Genomic DNA, 20,268 nt, shown 5'->3' on the forward strand with positions numbered 1-20,268 from the left:
GCTTTTATTACATTTGCCATTGGCTGTTGAGTCCAGAAAGATATCATTGTGGATGACAATATATCCAATCTGATTGTTAATGTGTTCTAAAAAAAAAAAGTTTTTCTTACTATGGTTAAAAAGGAAGATATATATTAAGTGGTCAGGGGCAGTCTTGACCACAAATGCACTATCAGATTCTGAGTCCTCACATATCTTATTATTTCTCATTAAGGACAAAAAACTTTCAGTTAAAACAAAAATTCAATTCTAGAGGAGAAACCTTAAATTTCTGACCTGATAATACCACAAATTTCCAAATAAAGAATAGTATCAGCCTAGAAAATTATAAATACCACTGCAAGATAAAGTCACTAATACAAATAGCCCATAATATAATGAAAATAATATCACTATTAAACCGCATGTAAAAGTATACTATACACCTTGAATTGTGTATACTTATGTTTTTGAAGACCATAAAGCAACCAAATTAGGGAATTATTTATGGAAATGCCTTTTATTTAGTGATTCTTACGAATGGATGTATTAGGGGTCCTGCTAAAATTCAGAAAAAAGATGTTTTACAAACAACCTGGCTCTCTCCATCATACTTTTTCAGACTACCAATGAATTTCCCCACTTGCTACTAATGGAGAATGCAGAAACCTTGGAGATAAGATCTAAAATCTCAAACAAAAATCACATTATATACAACATGAGATCTCCAGCAATATGACTCCACAAAGAGGGAACAATATTCTACAATCCAATCACAAAGATATTAAGATCTTATCTTCCTATTAGACAGAGAACTTAAAATACTATGATATATAAATTCAAAGAACTGGAAGAAAATGCAGAAAATAAAAGGAAAGTCGTGGAAAAACCTGACTAATAAACAGAATTAGAAATTGAATACTTAGACAAGAAAATAAGGGAGCTGAAATATGCAAAAATTTAATATAAGAGATAAAAGTTTCTACAGAGAATAGGGAAACAAACTAGATGAAATGGAGGACCAAATTTGCAACTTTGAAGATGATAATGCACAAAGACCCCATTGGAAGAAGAAAGAAAAACAGGAAGGAAAAAATTGAAGAACACTTGGAGATCTACCCAAATCCATTAGATAAAAAAAAAACAACAACAACAAAATGATAATGGGTACCCAATTAGGGGAAGAAAGAGAAGAGAACAGAGCAGAGAAATTACTCAAAGAAATAGAGAAAATTTTCCCAAGCCTGAAGAAGGAAATAAATATACAAGTTTATGAAGCAAAAAGAACATCTGGTTGTCTAAATGTAACAAGACTCATACAAGGAAACATAGTTATGGAACTATTGCAAGACAAAGAAATAATTCATGAATAATGAAAGTGACTAGGGAAAGAACAGGTAGCCTACAAAGGAAATCCAATCCTGCTGATACTGTAGTTCTCAGAGGAAACCCTATGACAAGGAGAACATGGAACAACATATTCAAGACACTTAATAAAAAATTGCCAGAAAGGCATATTATATCCTGGAGATGTTCTTTTACATATGTCAGGGAAATAAATGTCTTCTCAGACAAACAAAATTTGAGAGAGTTTGACAACACTAGACATCCCATACAGAATTGTTGAGTCTCATCTACCTAAATGACAGAGAAAAAATTTCCACAGAAAATGAACAAGGATTTAGATAGAACTAGAAAGGCAAAGACCAAATGGCCAAAACAAATCTTCATATGGTAATAATTGTCCTATGTAAACAGACTGGATTTATCAATCAAAAGGCATAGAACAGCTGGCTGAATCACAAAACAAAACCAAATTTTCTTTTGTCTTTAGGGGACCTATCTGAGCTGCAAAGATAAACATAAATTCAAAGAAAATGTTTGAAAAACCACACTAAGCAAATGGAACAGAAAGAATGACAGTGACTGCCATACTTATATCATAAAAATGTTCTAAACTAACCTTCTAGAACATTTTATAACTTTGTCCACAGTGACTATAAAGTTTTAAACCAAAAACTCATTTAATAAAGGTATGAATTATTTCAATAATTCATGTCTTCTTTACCTACTGAAGACATGTCAAAGAGAAACATCCTTCATCCATAAAATGGCATTTCATAGGGTAATAAAAACATTTAGTACTGATTGTTAATTTGCTTATCCATTCTATCTCTTAGCTTAATGAGTAAAGTATAAGTAAAATAGAGATATAATATTGTATTTTTTTAAACTAAGCATTCTAAGACATAGGAATCATAGGCCACTAAAAACTGCAAGAGGCCTATTTGAATGCTGGAATTAGAGGTAACTCTTTTTTTTTTTTTAAATATTTATTTATTTATTTATGCCAGAACCGGGGTACAGGCCAGACAGGCGTGAGGGTGAGAGGATTCACCAGAGACAGAGTAGGGAACAGAACAGGCAGACTGATGAAATACACTGCTGAGGGGAGCAGCGGGCGAGACAGGAGAGGTCTGCCATGCCATGTGGGACCCTCACTGGCTGGGATCGAACCAGCGCTGCAGAGGCTGCGAACAGCTTCACAGAGTGGCTCTCAACCGCCTGCACCACCAGGGGAGGCCCAAGGTAACTCTTTTTTTTTTTTTAAAGATTAATTTATTTATGCATACAAGAACTGGGGTACAGACCAGAGGTGCTGGGGGTGAGAGGATTCACCAGAGACAGAGTGGGGAACAGAACAGGCAGACTGACTGAACTTCACTACTGAGGAGAGCAGCGAGTGAGACAGGAGAGGTCTGCTGTGCCATGTGGGTAGCTCCCTGGCCAGCCAGGAATCAAACTCCTGCTGCTGAGGCTGTGGATAGCTTCACAGTGTTTGCTTAACCCCTTGCACCACCAGGGAGGCCCAGCGGTGGCTCTTTTTGAACAAACACTTCACAGAATTTGTGAGGCATACAAAGTTTGAGTCATAGCAGTGACAGATTGTGAAAAAGTAATTATAATTGAACAAGAAATCAAATGACAAATAGTGTCAGAACAGCAGACTATTGCAAGTTATCCACATGAGGACATTTCAGGGACACCAGACAAACATTTCTTCCTTACTGACACAGATATGGAGTCTGAAATTCCCGAATTTGCCAAACACAATGTAATTATCAAGAAGGAAAAAGAAATAAAATATAATCAGTAATTAATGTGAAAATAGATTAATCCACCACCCTAACATACAATGAGCATTATTCTGAGTGAAAGAACTACTGGATATGTAAGGATGATGATAAGAAGTTAGGTAGAAAAAGTCTGAAGCAAAGGTAGACTGAGAGTTACATGGAGAATTGGCAGAAATTAGATCACAGAAACAATTTCTAGATAATAGGAGTTAGGACTTTGGGAATTTAGTAGGACACATAGAATTAAAAAATAAATAAAAAATAGAATCTCAAATCATGTTGCTTATACAACAAAATCACCATCTATAGATATCATACAGTCATTATTATATATCTTTATCAGTGATATGAAGAAAAATGCATATACATTAATCATAGACTCAAAATAACCCAATCATCAATCTTTATGATAATTGACATGTGTATTTATAAAATGGTTACAATTGGTTAGCTGGTACTGGTGGTCCCATAGTGAAGAAGGTGCAGTACCTCTTTTTTTTTAATTTCATGTAGATTACCTTGACATTAGATGGTCTTACAGATAAAATTTGTATGAAACTGAGAAATAGCATTACCACTAAGTTATTATTACATTAATTCTTCTATAATTAAAATTATTTTCAAATAATTCCAGTTCCTGGCCTCCTGGTGGTGCAGGGGTTAAAGCCTCAGTGCTATCAAGCTATTGCCAGCCACTGCGGCATGAGTTCGATCCCCGGCTAGGGAGCTAACCCACATGGCACAGCAGATATCTCCTGTCTAGCCACTGCTCCCCTCAGCAGTGTATTTCAGTAGATCTGCCTGTTCAGTTCCCCACTCTCTATCTAGTGAGTCCTCTGTACCTCTGGTCTGCACCCCACTTCTTCTATGTATAATTAAAAATAAATCTTTAAAATATATATATATATATATATATATATATATATATATACAAAATAATTCCAGTTCTACTCTTTTTTCTAGGAGAGATCATAAAGTCACTGTGGAGCTCCAAGAAAAATCAAGTCCTAAAACAATATTGATCACAGTGACCCCACACTATTGCGGTGCCACTAGGCACAGCACATACTAGTTAAAGGGCCATGGCAAAATACCTTTACACAAACCATGTCACTTTGTACTCAGAAGTTGTCTTTTATTCAGGAGTACACCTTTTAGTCAGTAAACATGTCTTTGTTTACGGCAATCTGGGGACACTGCCAGGACTTTACAAATAAAAATTATAATTGAACAGTTACTCATGAATGAACATATTTAACCCTAGTGCTTTTGCACAAAGGGGACAAAGAGCTAATATATTAGCCAGCAACACAGAAACCAGATGGAAGGGTGCGTTTATAAAATACTATTTGAAACAAAGGATACAGGAACAATCTGAGGGACTTGAATTCCTAAATCCATCAGGAGTCAATGAGGAAAAGTAGAATTTTATACAAGCAGATATTTAATTAAACTTCCAGTAATAATATACATTTAGTATTAATTTCATTTTCCATTATTTTGGGAACCCAGAGACCTAAGGAATCAGTGAAGTGTGTGGTTGATAGCCCTGGCTTAAAATCTTAACATGAGACAAACCAGAGTTTTCATGCAATAGCTCTATATTTAGCCATTTTTATTGTAATATATTTCATGCTCATTTTTTAATTCTTTTAAAGATTTATTTATTTATGCATACAAGAGCTGGGGTACAACAGGCCAGAGATGTGGGAGGTGAGAGGACCCACCAGAGACAGAGTGGGGAACAGAACAGGCAGACTGAAATACACTGCTGAAGGGAGCAGCGGGGAGTCAGGAGAGGTCTGCTCTCATGTGGGTTGCTCCCTGGCTGGCCGGGGATCAAACTTGTGCCCACCGCCAAAGTGCCCACAGTCTTCCAACACACTCCACCTCACTTTCCTTTCCCCATTATCTACTCTGCCCCTCTCTTTCATCTCCCCTCCTGAGTGTCTAGATCTATAGTCTGCTTTCAAGGGTCGGTATTATGGTTTGTCCTTGTCTGATCCTTCATTTGATTTCTCTTAAATCTACCTACAAGCGAAATTATCCAGTATTTATCTTTATCCTCCTGGCTCTTTTCCCTTAGAACAATCCCTTCCAGTTCCATCCATGTTGCTGAAAATGACATTAGTTTATCTTCTTTGATCACTGAGCAGTATTCCACTGTGTGCATGTACCATATCTTGACCCACTCATCTGTTCTGGGACATTTCGATTGTTTTCATATCTTGACTATTGTAAATAGTGCCGCTATAAACATTGGAGAGCAGGTTTCCATTTGAATTAATGTTTTTGTTCCTTTTGGTTAGATTCCTACAAGTGGAATTGCTGGGTCATATGGTAAATTAATTTTTAGTAATTTCAGGGTCCTTCACACAGCTGTCCCTAGAGATTGGACAAGTTTTTGCATTCCAAACCAGCAGTATAAGAGGGTCCTTTTTCTCCACATCCTCACCAGCATTTGTTTGTGCCAGTTTTTTTTAATATGGGTCATGTGAGGTGGTATCTCATTGTGGTTTGAATTGCATTTCCCTGATTACAAGTGATGTTGAACATTTTTTCATATACCTGTTGGCCATTTGAAATGCACAGATCTTAAGGATACATTTTAGTGAGTTGTGCTAGTAAAAATACTCATATAATCAACACTCCTTTTAAGATATAGAATATTTCCATCAATTCAGAGACTTCAATACCCTTGTGGTCCCTCTGATGATTTCTGCGCACGGATTTCTGCTTAGGCAAGCTATGACTTCTTAATATCTATCTGTTTCCCCAGTCTTGAGAGATAATGGTTTGACTGAGTCACTTGCTCTCTTATGGATCCATGAAAAGTTGCTGACTTTTCAGTGTGTTCAGCTTTTTGCTTATTGTTACAATGTTGTGGTGAAGTCTAAGTTTCTAACATGTGGGAACTGGAAATTAGAAGCTTATGTTGCCTTTTTTCTCCTGGTTGATAGTTTCCTTTATTGTGCAGAAACTTTTAACTTCATGTAGTCAAACAATGCATGATAAATAAAAGTGAGATATATATAATCTGTCATATAAGACATATTTATCTGTATATGTTTTACAGGCACATATCTTTATCATATCTTCTTGTTCAGATAATCCACACAAACTAATTTTCTTTGTGAAGATTTTATCACAAAGAAAGATACATTGTATCACATTTTTTCACTGATACCTTCAAACTTGCATCCTATTCTAGTATTGGCAAGTATTTTATTTTTAGCTATGAGAATTCCAAATTTGTGAAGGCCTTGATTTGGTTAATAGATTCATGAAATTGGCCTCCCTGGTGGAGCAGGGGTTAAGCACAACACTATGAAGCAATCCACAGCCTCTGCAGCACAAGTTCGATCCCCAGCCGGCCACATGGCACAGCAGACCTCTCTTGACTCGCCTGCTGCTCCCCTCAGCATTGTATTTCAGTCAGTCTGCCTGTTCTGTTCCCCACTGTATCTCTGGGAATCCTCTCACCCTCCGCATCTCTGGCCTGTACCCCAGCTCTTGTATGGAAAAATAAATAAATCTTTCAAAAAATAGATACTGAAATTCATTCTAAAGATTTCTTAAATTTTTTTAGTAGATTGATATTTTATTACTAGACATTAAAAATATTTTTGGATGGTCATGGTATGGTATTTGTGTCTGTGGGTCATCTGTATTTCTTATTTGAAGAAGTGCCTATTTAGATATTTTACCCACTTTTATTTGACTGAATTGTTGGTTACTTTGTTGTTTAGTTGTATGAGTTATTTGTATATGATTCATTAATACCACTTCTAGGTGTTTATCCAAAGTGTATAAAAACACTAATATGAAAAGAATTATGCACCCTATGTTCATAGCATAATTCACAATAGTCAAAACATGTAATCAATTAAATGTCCATTGACAGATGACTGCGTAATGACATTTTGATGTCATCCTATGAAGGGAATACTGTTCAGCTATTTATAAAGATGTAATAGTGCCTTTTGGGATGAAATAGATGGGTCTTGAGGTGATGATACTAAGTGAAGTCAATTGGAAAGTGAAAGACAATTACTGAATCCTTAGGTTAATTTGTGGAATATAAATAACCAAAGCAAACAAACTGGCAAAAGACATCAAAAACAGATAAAAACTCTTTGTAAACTATGCTGCTTATCACAGGTGGGTGGGAGAAGGAGGAAGAAATAGAGGCAACAAGGCGATAACGGCATATCTACACTGGACATTTGCTGCAGGGCAAGTGAAGCATGTGTACATATTGAGATGTGAAGCTGTACTTCCAAAATTATATAGTTTTGTAAATGAATTGAAAATAAATAAAATTTTAAAACATATTTATATAATTTTTACAAATTATTTCCCAGACAGTTCACAAAGTATAAGAAGACTGATTTTTAAATAAACTCCATAAAGGTTTTAAACATAAAATGCAAAGATATCTATTATTGTTATTCTAAGCCCTCCAATATTGCACTTCCATTCTCAATCTCACTGACAATATATATCTCTAATCCATCAATGTTAAATTGTATGCAGTTCCCTGACAAATGCTACTTTCATATTTCAACTTTGCTGCTCCTTTTTTCACCTGACCAATTTCCTTTTGGTTGACTCTAATTTACCCATTGGCTTATATATATATATATATATATATAATTTCCTTCGAGATTATTTGTGTAAAAGCCAACCAACCCCAAACTAAGTAAGTAGTGTGACTTTCCCCTATACTCCATTACATACCTCCACATACCCCTATCATTATAATACAGCACAGAACAATGACTTGTTTATATATTTGTCTCTCTTTCTAGGCTATGAGACCCTTAGGTTTCTCATGTGTGTTCATATCTCAGTGAACTCCTGGTACAAACAAAATATTAAATATGATAACTGAATAGATAAATATATGGGTAGAGAAAGAGATCTGAATTTATGATAATAACTTAAATTGTGGCCTTGTACAAATGATGCTAGTGTGCAACTGAGGGGGCACCCAGGAAGCTTAAACAGTTAGTGGGTGCACACTCTAGAGGGATCTGAACATCCATGCATCCAAAGGCAAAGGAGGAAGCAGGCTGTCAATGTGATAGATCTTTAATGGAACTAATGTACACAGAGGGAAGAGGATATTCCTAATAAAAGTTTCCCAATAAAACACCCATTCCCTTATGGGCAAATGCCCAGCCAAACAGGGTTGGCTGGAAGCAGGGCTGCTGAGGCCAAAAGCTTGCTACAACTCAAAGGCTCCTTCTGGCAGGGAACAGCAAGAAAGGGATAAAGCAGGTCTCAGAAAGCTGGGACAAATATAAAAAGGAAATGTAAAATTGAAGTATAAATCGAGATAATGGCTGCCATTGTCTCTGCCAAGGACTAGGAGCAGCCTCTCCACATGTCTCTCACCCACATCTTTCCAAGTGTCTCTACATGCCTTTCGACCTCATGTTTCTTCCATTTTCTTTCTCCAAGTTCCTGGGTACAAGTCAAAACTAGGAAAATAAGAGGCCCCAGAGTCTACCTGCTTTCAGGGTTGTTATGTAGCTTTACCTGGCCTCTCAGCTCTACTCCCAGTTCCCAATAGCTTTCACGATCAGAAAGTCTGGTTCATAGCACACTGCACCCTGCAGTTCAAGACAGCTTCATGTAAATGGGGGCAGGAAAAATGGTACCTTCCATACTGTATTTGTAATAGTAAGTTATCAATCTGCTATCTCTAATTCAGAGTATCTTAACCTATAAATTGAGGATGACTGAATGATCGCCATGTTTCTTTTTAAACAAAAATTCATGCATTTCTTTACTCCTTTGAATCTTGATTGTGCTACTTTTTGTAAATCCTAATTATTCATTAAGTTTAACTAAATAGTTGAAAATATTTGAGAAACAGAAAATAATGTTGTTTCATTGTTAACTGATCATATGATATGCAAAGAAATGCCAAGGATTTGAGAAAGCCGTTTCATTCTTATCCTAGTTTACACTCCATAAGCACTACTGGAATAGACAAATAAAAAAAAATAGAAATGCTGAAGTTGTACTTTCTTTTTATTTATTTATTTTTTAAGATTTTATTTATTTATACAAGTACTGGGGTACAGGCCAGAGGTGCGGGAGGGTGAGAGAATTCACCAGAGCCAGAGCAGGGAACAGAACAGGCAGGCTGACGAAGAAATACACTGCTGAGGGGAGCAGCGGGCACAGCAGGAGAGGTCGGTGCACCATGTGGGACCCTCGCTGGTGGCCAGGGATCGAACTGGCGCTGCAGAGGCTGCGGGCAGCTTTGCAGCCCAGCGCTCAACCACTGCGCCACCAGGGGAGGCTCCCTGCACTTTTTTTTTTTTTTTTAAGTATACACTCTAAAGGGAGTGAGATAGAGAGAGAACAGGCATGCAAGTAATTCTGCCTGTCACTGAACTCACTGGGAATTAGATTAAGAGTGAACTGTTCTCATCCTGTTATCAGTGTCCTTGTAAGTGTTTTATGATTTAAGTTTCTTGACATCTTGAATGCAAGTCTAAGTGTTCAAAGATACATTGTTTTAAAGTCCATGGTCCTTCAGGACATGTCAATGACATCATCTACATTCAAGCAAGAAAACAGTTACCTGTTCTAATACGGGCAGAGAAACTGGATATATAGGAACTGTCAAGATTCTACTTGTTATTTATCTGCATGACACATTCCTGTGGTATTTCCAGAGTGATTTCCACCATAAGCCCCTTGCACTTTACATACTGGCTTTACATTATATGCCTTGGAGGGATATATTTCCACTCTATCTCTTGTTTACCTGGCAAAATTCCTAAAACCAGTTAACATTACTCGGAAAGAAATGATACTTACATATAATACATAAAGGCTAGAAGGAATGTAAAAGCGTTTGAAATTTGTAATGTGCTGTGAAGAACAGTTGGGAGTAGTTAAAGATGTAGGGCAGGGCTGCTATTACCTGAAATGGTACCTGTGTGCAAATGAAAAACTAAAAATTTCTTTACCCTTAGGAAACTATATTTCCATCTCACAGAAAGAATTAATACTATGCTGATTTGTTTAGAAAAAGAAACTTCAGTGTTATCTTTCAGAAAATTGTAAAAAGTATACAAATCTATTATATATACAATGTGGCTAGTAGCAACTTTATTTGCAATGTCCTTGTGAAGTGCACGATCTACAGAATCCTATGCTGGACCAAAGACTGTCTACTGTAGGATGTGATTAAGTGGCGTGCTGATCGTTTTTAATCGAAAGAAACTGATATAGAAGATCCACAAGTGATATTTTCCCCAATTATCTATCTTCCTAAGAACAGAAAATGGGGGTCTCCCCAGTGGTGCAGTGGGTTGAGCGCTGTGCTGTGAAGCTGTCCGCAGCCTCTGCAGCATGGTTTGATCCCCAGCTGGCCAGGGAGCTACCCACATGGTGCGGCAGACCTCTCATGATTCTCCCGCTGCTCCCCTCAGCAATGTCTTCCATTCGTCTGCCTGTTCTGCTCCCTACTCTGTCTCTGGTGAATTCTCTCACCCTCCCGTGCCTCTGACTGTACCCCGGTTCTTGTATAAATAAATAAATCTTAAAAAAAAAAAAAACACAAAAAACAGAAAATGCCTGTAGGGGTCCAGGAGATGGGAGATTCACAGACAGATTTACCCAGACGAGGGCTTACAATGTCTGTTTCCTGAGATATATTGATGAATCCTTCAAAATCTCTTTATTCTTCAATTGCAAAGATTTCTGCTCTGTGTTTTCCAAGTTTTATTACCCATTTCCAAATATACTGTATAACCTCAATGAGTAAACAGAAGACGGGTTCACAGTCTGTGGGTCCCTGCGCACGTGTAACAATGTTTGTCTTTTCTCTAACCACTTTTGTGTTAATTCATTATTAGGCCATCAAAAAGGAACCAGGAGGCCCATGTGGGGATTTCCCCTGAGAATTTCCCTTCAGTACACAGCAGTACTTGTCTAAGACCTTTTAAAGCGGGTTAATCAAAAGGATATGCAGTAAGACAAGAAGGGAAGAACTAAATAAAAAAGCATGGAAGAGCAGCAACACAAACGTGTCAACTTTATCAACTTGCTAAGAACTTCTCGCTGTTCTTCATACAGAATCATAAATCATGTTACCCGAGAAATCAACTGCCGCATGAGAGATCCTCCATTTTTCAGTCTAGCTGCTGATAATAAATATCAAGGATAGTTAGAACAAAATACCAAATGTTACATAAGAAACAGAAATGTTATTTTTCACTTCAATATGTGTCACTAAAAATTATTGGATATCTCGCATTAAACCATTTAATATAAATAAAACACAACTGAATTGGTTTTCCAGATTGATATTCAGTGCCTCATACACATTAAGTTTTTCTTGGCCACTGGTAACTCAAAGTAACATATATCAAATGTATATCTTTGCAGACATCAGAATTCATAATCATACCTATCATTTATGAGTCAAAAGAAAGAAAAAAATAGAAAATGACCTTTCACAGACAGACAATTTGAATACATGCTCATACCTGAGAGACAGAGACAGAGAAAGAGAGAGAAATAAAGATTGAATTAGAGAACTACTGGCAAATAACATTTTTTTCTACATTCTTTAATAGCTGTAGAATTTCAGAAGTGATGCATTTGCTGGGACTGTGCTATAATTGGAAAAGAAAATCCAGCAACTGTGTTACGGTTTTCATTTATGGAAACTCTTCCACATTTTCAGATAAATATATTTGTGGTCTAGCTGCAGGATTTTCAGACACTATGATATTTTATTTGGATCTTAACAATATGAAGCATTACCCCCTCATGGAATAAAGATACCAAAAGTTAGAAGATGTGACTCATTCAATGATGAAGTTGAAGTCATATCTATAAGCATTTCAAATTGCCTTTTCAGGAGTGGTGATAATTTATGATGAGATGACTATATTTTTCTCATTAAAGACAAATTCCCATAAGACACCAGGCTCACAGGAAGGAGTGCTTTCTAGGGTCAATGTTCTACATGCAGCTGGGTAATGTGATTAAGAGGATAAGTTGGTAATAATAATGGTAACTGCTTCACAACATTACTATGATTAAATGAGATAATTCACATTAAATGCCTGGCACACTATAAGCACTCAATAAATTAGAGCTATTACTACTGCTGCTGTTTTAGGAAGATCTAGTCTGTGATATTGGCCTAACTAGCATTATAATATATAGCATTATAATAGTTATATTAGCATAGATACATCACCAATTGAAAGTGAGAACAAAAATGAAGTTATTTAATAAAGTAAGGCTTATTTCCTTTGAAGTAAACCTCTGAAGGATCCTAATATACCTCATTTCAAGGAAGAGGGCAGAAAAAATGTGGAGAAACTAATAGAAATTACTCAACTCTAGACAACATCCTACTTGCCATTGTACATTTATCCCCTGGAATTATCTCCCTTTCTCACTGTTAACACCATTCGCTGAATTTCATTATCTATTTTTATAAGATAATTATAGGTACTTCTGAATATGTAAAAATATAAGTTTAGAATCAAGCTATCTATTTATAGAGAACATTCCTCAGAGACGTTAAAGAGAAGTTTATTTATTAGGTCATCTAGTGTAACGACAAGTCAAAGTGTCTCCCCTTACAAGGCAGAAATTTTCATGTTAGTAACTTCTTCAGTGCCTTACATAGACCAGATTAGTATTTTTTTCATCAGCCCAGCAAGTTTACTGAGGAAAAGAGATAAAGGAAGGAGACACCTGCATATGCACAGACAGGCAGAGAGCTGCCCAGAGTGATAAGTTTTAAGGGGGAATCACATTCAACTTGCAGGTGCCTCAATTGTTGGCTCCTCTTCTCATTTAAAAGCTGTCACTTTTCTAGGGGTGAGGAAATAAGAGGGAGACAGATTCAAAGATCTGTGCAAATGTCTTCCTGAATTTAGCTTTCTCTAACTAGGATTTCAACTAGGATTCAGCATGTTTTAACAATAAACTACTTCAGAATTGACCAAGAAGCACAGTGGATCAGTTTCCTTATTAGAGCTAAGATTTAAAGAGATGGCTGTAATGGTCTATTTCCAGTAAACATAATTTATGTCTTTTAAGCTAGGTCAGGAGAAAAGTGGATGTCATATTTAATCGAGGAGACTTTCCTAATGATTAAAATCAGTTGGTTTCAATAAATCCTGTCCTCTTGCTACTTAATCAGAAATAAAATATTAAATTGATTCAACAAGCATCTACTGAGGACCTACTATAACTAAAACATAAGGTAGAGGATAATATGCTCAGCTGGTGGGCAAATGGCAATGGGAAAATTGGGGAGAAAGAAATGAGATGGATTCCTGAATGAGAAAAATGTAGTAAGGCATTTTAAAGTTGGTAGACAAAAGCAGTGACTTGACATCTTACTCTCAAAAAAATTGACTGGGTATACTGGATGACAGATATTGTTTTAGTAGCTTCCAGATGAAAATTGTCCGCAGATACCTCTTGCCAATAAACAATACTGAACTCTGACTCATCCCACATCTATATTCTAAATAATATACTAAACATTAATATTGAGGGAAAAACTTAACTGCAGGTAGAGGAAACATCTGACTTTGGGTCACACATTTCCTTCCTGCACACAGGATAAGTGCAAATAGAAAACTAAGGCAATATAAAAGTATGATGTGGAGCTAAGGAGTTAGGGTAATAAGTTCAATGTTAGTATCTTCGTATAAATGTTATACAGCAAGTTTTTTCCAATATTTTTCTTTCAAGTACCTGTCTGACCCCCTGTCTTCACTGCTTTACTCTTGTATATTGGGCCCTATTTGGATCCCACATGAACATACTCTCTGTTCCAATGAAATTAAGTGGCCTGTTCATTGAAGACAGAAAAAGATTGCCTAACATTGTGTATTTTATCTTTTTCTGCAATCTGACTGAGTTTTCTTTGAAAGTCTTATGAATATATTCAAGCTCCGGGGAAACCACGGCCAACTAAACAAATGGTAGATTTGAGTCTAAATCAGAGTTCCTGCTTGTATCTCCTCTCAGCATGGGATGAACATCTCAGAGCAGTTTTGATTTTACTTTTTTTTTTTTAAAGTCTATCTTCTTGCAAAAGAAAATAAATCACCTAACTAATTTTGCATTTGCCCTTTGTTTTTGCATTTGTCTTCTACTTTGCATTTATATGTGATTTTGCTAGATTGACTATTGTCTCTTAGATAACTATTCAAATTTATAAGACAAAGTTGGCTAAGGAAAGTTGTGATTATGGCTTTAACTGTGCTTTGCTTAGGGATATAAAATTCTTGTTGCTTACTTTTTTATTAATCTTACAGTGCTTCATATTGCATGTCAGAGAGTTAAAAATACTATGTTGAAGACCACTTTAATTTTCCATGACTATGTTGTGTAGAACTAGATTTAAAATGATTAGGCCCTAGAAATGTATGTCCAAAGAGTCCAAAATTAGAGGCTTGAAATATAGATGTTAGTATCATCTCTAAAGAGAATCAGACATCCAGCTGAAAAAGGAAAATTGAACCATCCACTGGAGAAAAAATGAACAATTAGCTATCTACAAACAAAAAAGAGCTAAAAATATAAGCACACAATGAGAGAAGAAAGCAAGCTTCATTTTGTCTGTATCACCTACCCCAAGTTGGCATTGCTTGGTATCAAGAAGAAATTTTCCAGCTAGAAAGAGTTCACCTTACCAGGAAAACAAGAATGGGGTGAGCAAATAGCTTTCCCAGCAACTTTGATGCATCAGAAGAAATATCTGCTTTAGCCCCACCCACAATGGCAAAGACAAAAATTACAAAGATAGGTAGAAATAAGGCGGGCCCTGTGCCATCAATAGTTGGAAGTCAGGGACCCCACAATCCCCTCCTGGAACTGAGAAGGGAGAGGGAGGACTCTGCAAACAAAGGTGAGCAAGAAAGTGCCCCCTGAGCAAGGCTGCTGTAGACCCTGAGCCCCTGTTTGGGATCTGAGTAGAGAAGGGAGGACTCCACCATCAAGGCAAAATGTGGGCACTGGGAAAGTGCAGCCCCTGCACCATTGTTGTAAGCCAGGGACCCCATATTCCCCTTCTGTAACTGAGGAGCATGAGGGGATCTTCAGGACAGCGCCCATAAACATATGCACAGCATCACTACCCTTATGGAGTCGGGTGTAACAGTTCCAGACTTGGTCTGGCCAACAGTTCCTGACATTCCAGAAGGAGCACCCCAGAGAGATGCCCACCAGTACCAGTGGCACTGTGGCCCAACACATAGAACAAATTAGAAAACAAACAACAAAGAAAAGGGAAAACACAAATAAGCAAGCCCTCAGGGGAAGGACATAGAACAGAAAGAAAATCAGCTCGCAGAACTCAACAATAATGACATGGAGGAACTTCTCTTCCTGACAGAGAATTTAGAATCATCATAATTAAAAAACATAAAGAAGATGAAAAGGAAAAGGATGATATGAGAAATATAATTAATGAGCTGAAGAATGAAGTTGAGACCTTAAAGAAGGAAATGAAGGAATCACAGGATATTAAAATATTAATAGAGGAGCTAAAGAACTCTAGGAAAAGCAACAAAGACAGAAATGATGAAATGGAAGAACAAATCAGTACTCTCAAAGATACAGATATAAAAAAGAACCAAAAAAGGAAAGAAAAGCACAGAGGAAAAATAATGAAGAAAAACTCTGAGAACTATCTGACACCATGAGGATAGGAAATATAAGAGTCACAGGAATCCCAGAAGGTGAGGAAAGAGACAAAAGAACTGAGAAACTATTGAAGGAGATAATGAAGAGAACTCCCCAAGCATGAAGAAGGAGATGAAAATAGACATACAGGAAGTTAGAAGAACACCAAATTACCACAATGAAAGGAAAACCACAGCACGACACACAATATCTGGGAGTTCAAGACAAGGAAAAAAATAATGAATCTGATGAGGGGGAAGAAATAATTAACCTATAAAGGAAAACCAACCAGACTGACATCAGACTTCTCTGAAGAAACACTATGGGCAAGAAGAAAATGGAATGACGTATTCAACAAACTCTAAGTCAATAAATTCCAACCAAGAATACTTTACCCTGCAAGCTCTCCTTCCTCTATGAAGAAAAAAAATAAGGATCTTTTCAGACCAACAGGATCTCCAGAAATTCATTACCACTAAACCCCCACTCCAAAAAATAGTACAAGAATTCCTAAAGCCAAAATCAACAGAAAAATGAAAAGGAACAGAATAAGGAAAGGAATAAAATCACAAAAAAAAGACAAACAAAATGTCAAATACAGACACCAACATATCAATATTAACTCCAAATGTAAATGGACTAAAATCATCACTAAAAAGACACAGAGTAGCAGGCTGGATTAAAAAAAAACAAAATCCAATCTTCTGTTGACTCCAGGAAACACATTTAACTACAAAAGATAAACATAGTCTGAAAGTAAAAGGTTGGAAAACAAACGTACAAGCAAATGGACCAGAAAAGAAGGCAAGAACAGCTATACTTATATCAGATGAAAGAGACTTCAAACTAAAAAAGATAAAAAGAGACATAGATGGGGCCTCCCCTGGTGGCGCAGCGGGTGAGCCCTGGGCTGTGAGGCTGCCCGCAGCCTCTGCAGCGCTGGTTCGTTCCCCGGCCACTGGTAAGGGTCTCACAAAAAAAAAAAAAAAAAAAAAAACATAGATGGGGACATTCCATTATGATTAATGGGACAATACATCAGGAAGACATAACACTCATCAACATATACTCACCAAATGAAGGAGCACCAAAATATATCAATTTCAGCTCTGAAAACAGACATTAAAGAAAATACATATAGTAGGAGACTTCAACACCCCACTCTCACCAATGGACAGATCAATGAGACAAAAAATAACCAAGGACCTGGGGCCTCCCAAGTGGCGCAGCAGGTTGAGCGCAGTGCTGTGAAGCTGTTTGCAGCCTCTGCAATGTGGGCTCGATTCCCGGCTGGCCAGGGAGATACCCACATGGCATGGCAGACCTCTGCCTGTTCTGCTCCCCGCTCTGTCTATGGTGAATCCTCTCATCCTCCCGTGCCTCTGGCCTGTACCCCAGCTCTTGTATAAATAAAATAAATCTTAAAAAAAAATAAACAAGGACACTAGAGTCCTAAGAAAGACCCAGAACTCATGGGCTTAATAGACATCTGTAGATTTGCAGCAACATGAATGGAGCTAGAAGGGATTATGCTAAGTGAAATAAGTCAGAAGGAAAAAGAAAAATAGTGAATGGTTTCACTTATAGAAGGAAATAGGGGAACCAAATAAGGAATCAGGGGAAAATAGCAACAATAAAAAACAAAACAAAAATAAACAGGCAACTATAAATCAGAAACATTCTGCAGGAGAGGGGGAGAAGAGGGATCAAAACAGGGGAGGGAAGAGCACAGGACTACGGTGATGGTGCGTGGGTGAATTGGTGGTGGGAATTCTATGGGGACTACACCTGAGACAAGAAAGTAAGCATTGTAAAAAAATGAACAATGATGTAAAATATACAGAAATAAAATTTTTTTAAAGATAGAAATAAGGAAGACAAGCAGGTGCTAAAGTAGTAATAATGCAGGAGGCTCAATCATGGTTAACAGTGACTGCATTACAGAAAAAAAAAAAAAAACACCACATTAGATTTTGACAATGAAGAAGGAATCGACACAACTGCAACAGATGACTGTAGATTTCCCCTAATTTTGCCCCATAGCTATTCAGATTTACTGATGGCAGTTAAGTCCCTTTCCACTGCATCCTGATCATCCCTCCACTGCTAGCACCCAAGAGCAGTCATAGTAGCTAGCTCAGACCTCTATAGCTGTGTGAATGTAAGAAACCAGACTAGCCTCCCTATACTGGCCCCTACCACCCTGAATTTACCAGGAGCTAATTCATCAAGCTGTGTGCATGTATGCCACTAATCTGACACCTGTCACTGGACACCCCCTCATACCCAGGAGACTGTGCAGACATGGGACAGCACATTTAAAGCCACAACTGTTTGTGGATTCAAATCAGGCAGTCTTTTGTCACTGACCTGCACCATTGCTTTCTCACCAGAAGGTTGCCTCTCCAGCTTTGAAACTGCATGCCACCAGCCAACCCACCTGTTGTCACTAGCCTCCATTGTGGTATGACATAAGAGAGGTGGGGGCTTTCTATGAGAGAGCATCTGTAGCTATGAAAGATCACACCAATAGTCAGGAAGCACACTGCTGCCAGAGAACCCTTAGCTGGTGTAGGGTAAGTGGAAATTATCAGGATTCCCCCCCAACACACACACCATTAGTATTAATGACAGACTCCTACACTCTTACATGTATGCCTTATGGAGGACACCTGAAGTAGGGTGTGGGCATGTATAGGTGGGTGCACCTGGGCTGAGACTGGGCTTATAAGAGTGGCATCATGGGGACGCCAGCCGAATGAGAGCAACAGAACGAGAGCAGAACGGGCAGAGCAGAATGGGCAGAGCAGCAAAGGAGAAGCAGAGAAGCAGAGACCACAAGAGAAAGCCAGAGAGCCCAGAAAGAGTGAAGATTTGCTGGGGGCTGGGAGGCCTGCCAGCCTCCTGACCCCTGGCCCCCATGCCTGCCAGTGGGCGTTGCACTACATATGGTGTGAAAAGCACAATGAAAGCCTGAAAAGCCACAGAGGGCTCCAGGATCTCCTTTACCCATCTGCCCAGATCATAGAGATCCTCCTCTGTGCCTTGCTGGCACTACAGTTGGCTTTGACCCTTGTTGCCAAATCTAGTACCCCTCACTACATATATTTTTGCAACCAGTTCTTGCCACTACATAGATACTTGCAGAGTATGTGTGTGGGCACGTCACTGCCTCGAGCCAGTACTTTTGCCTGTCCTTGCCCTGTGCTGCTGGACATGTAGGTGCAAATGAGAACCTCAATTGTACATGTAGCCACTGAATACTCCCCTCTGCAGAGTGCTCACCAAGGACCACATCATGATTGATACTGTAGATCAGGGCACCCAGAGCAAAAGATAAATCTGGACCCAGGGTTGACAAAAACAAACAAAAAAAAAAATACAGAAATTTTGGAGCTGAAAAATCCATTGACTATTGTAGGGTAAATGGAAGTTATCAGGTTTTTTTCTGCCCTTCTGCCATTAGCATCTATGATTGACAACTATAGTTTTACACACATGCCTGATGGATTGGTTGTGTGTATGTGGGCACACCTGAGCCGAGAGATTGAGCATATAAAGGTGGCAGCAGAGGAAAGGTGTGGCAGAAGACCATGCAGCAGAGTGCAGTCAGACCAGTAAAGAGACCTTCAGAAAGCCCAGAGGGCGTCAAGGTTCACTAGGGACTGGGAGGCCTCTCAGCCTCCTGGAGCCCCCGGCCTGCCCCGTAACTGGTTATCGCACTACAAATGGTGTAAAAAGATCATTAAAAGCCTGAAAAAGCCACTGAGGGCCCCAAGACTTTCCTTTCACCATCTGCGTGAATCAATAGAGAACCTGCACTGTGCCTTGCTGGCACGCTATTTGACGTAGTTGGCAGGATGATGCAACGCAGATGGGTATGGAGCCCTCTGAAGACTTCAGGAGGGACTGAGGGGTGGTGGGCCTTCCTCTCTGTGGGCGCCTCAGCTGTCTGAAGTGATGATGAACCTACCCGGCCTGGGATGGTTGCAGAACATATTAACGTACATTGTAAGAGTTGAGAAGCTGTACTCTGACAACTTATACACTGTTGTAAAATGCTATGTCAATATAAAAATATTCAGGGTAAAAACAGGAGAAAAGAAAGTTAAGTTGCATTTCTGGATCTTAACAGTAAGTCATTTGGGCTATGTGACCGTGGGTAAAGGAAATGCTGAGTGAGGTAATTATTCTCTAATTAGGTTTATCTACATGTGGTACCACACACAGAGCTGTTAGATACAGTATATGTTGTAAAACTGCCCCCATTAAATGTAGTTCGATTTCTCCATGTATCTGTACAGTCTAGGAAGTATTTTCTTCTCCCAGTTTTATAGTTATTTACTTATTTCTACCATATTTTTGACTTGTTGCTTTTGATGCAGAACCATTTTCAAGGTCTAAGATTTAGGTCTCAGGGTCAATTTCAGAAAACATCGTACGGAATGAGAGACAATAA

This window comes from Talpa occidentalis, unplaced genomic scaffold, assembly GCF_014898055.3.
Source record: "Talpa occidentalis isolate TD23 unplaced genomic scaffold, MPIMG_talOcc4v2.1 talOcc4.15, whole genome shotgun sequence".
Classification (NCBI taxonomy): Eukaryota; Metazoa; Chordata; class Mammalia; order Eulipotyphla; family Talpidae; genus Talpa; species Talpa occidentalis.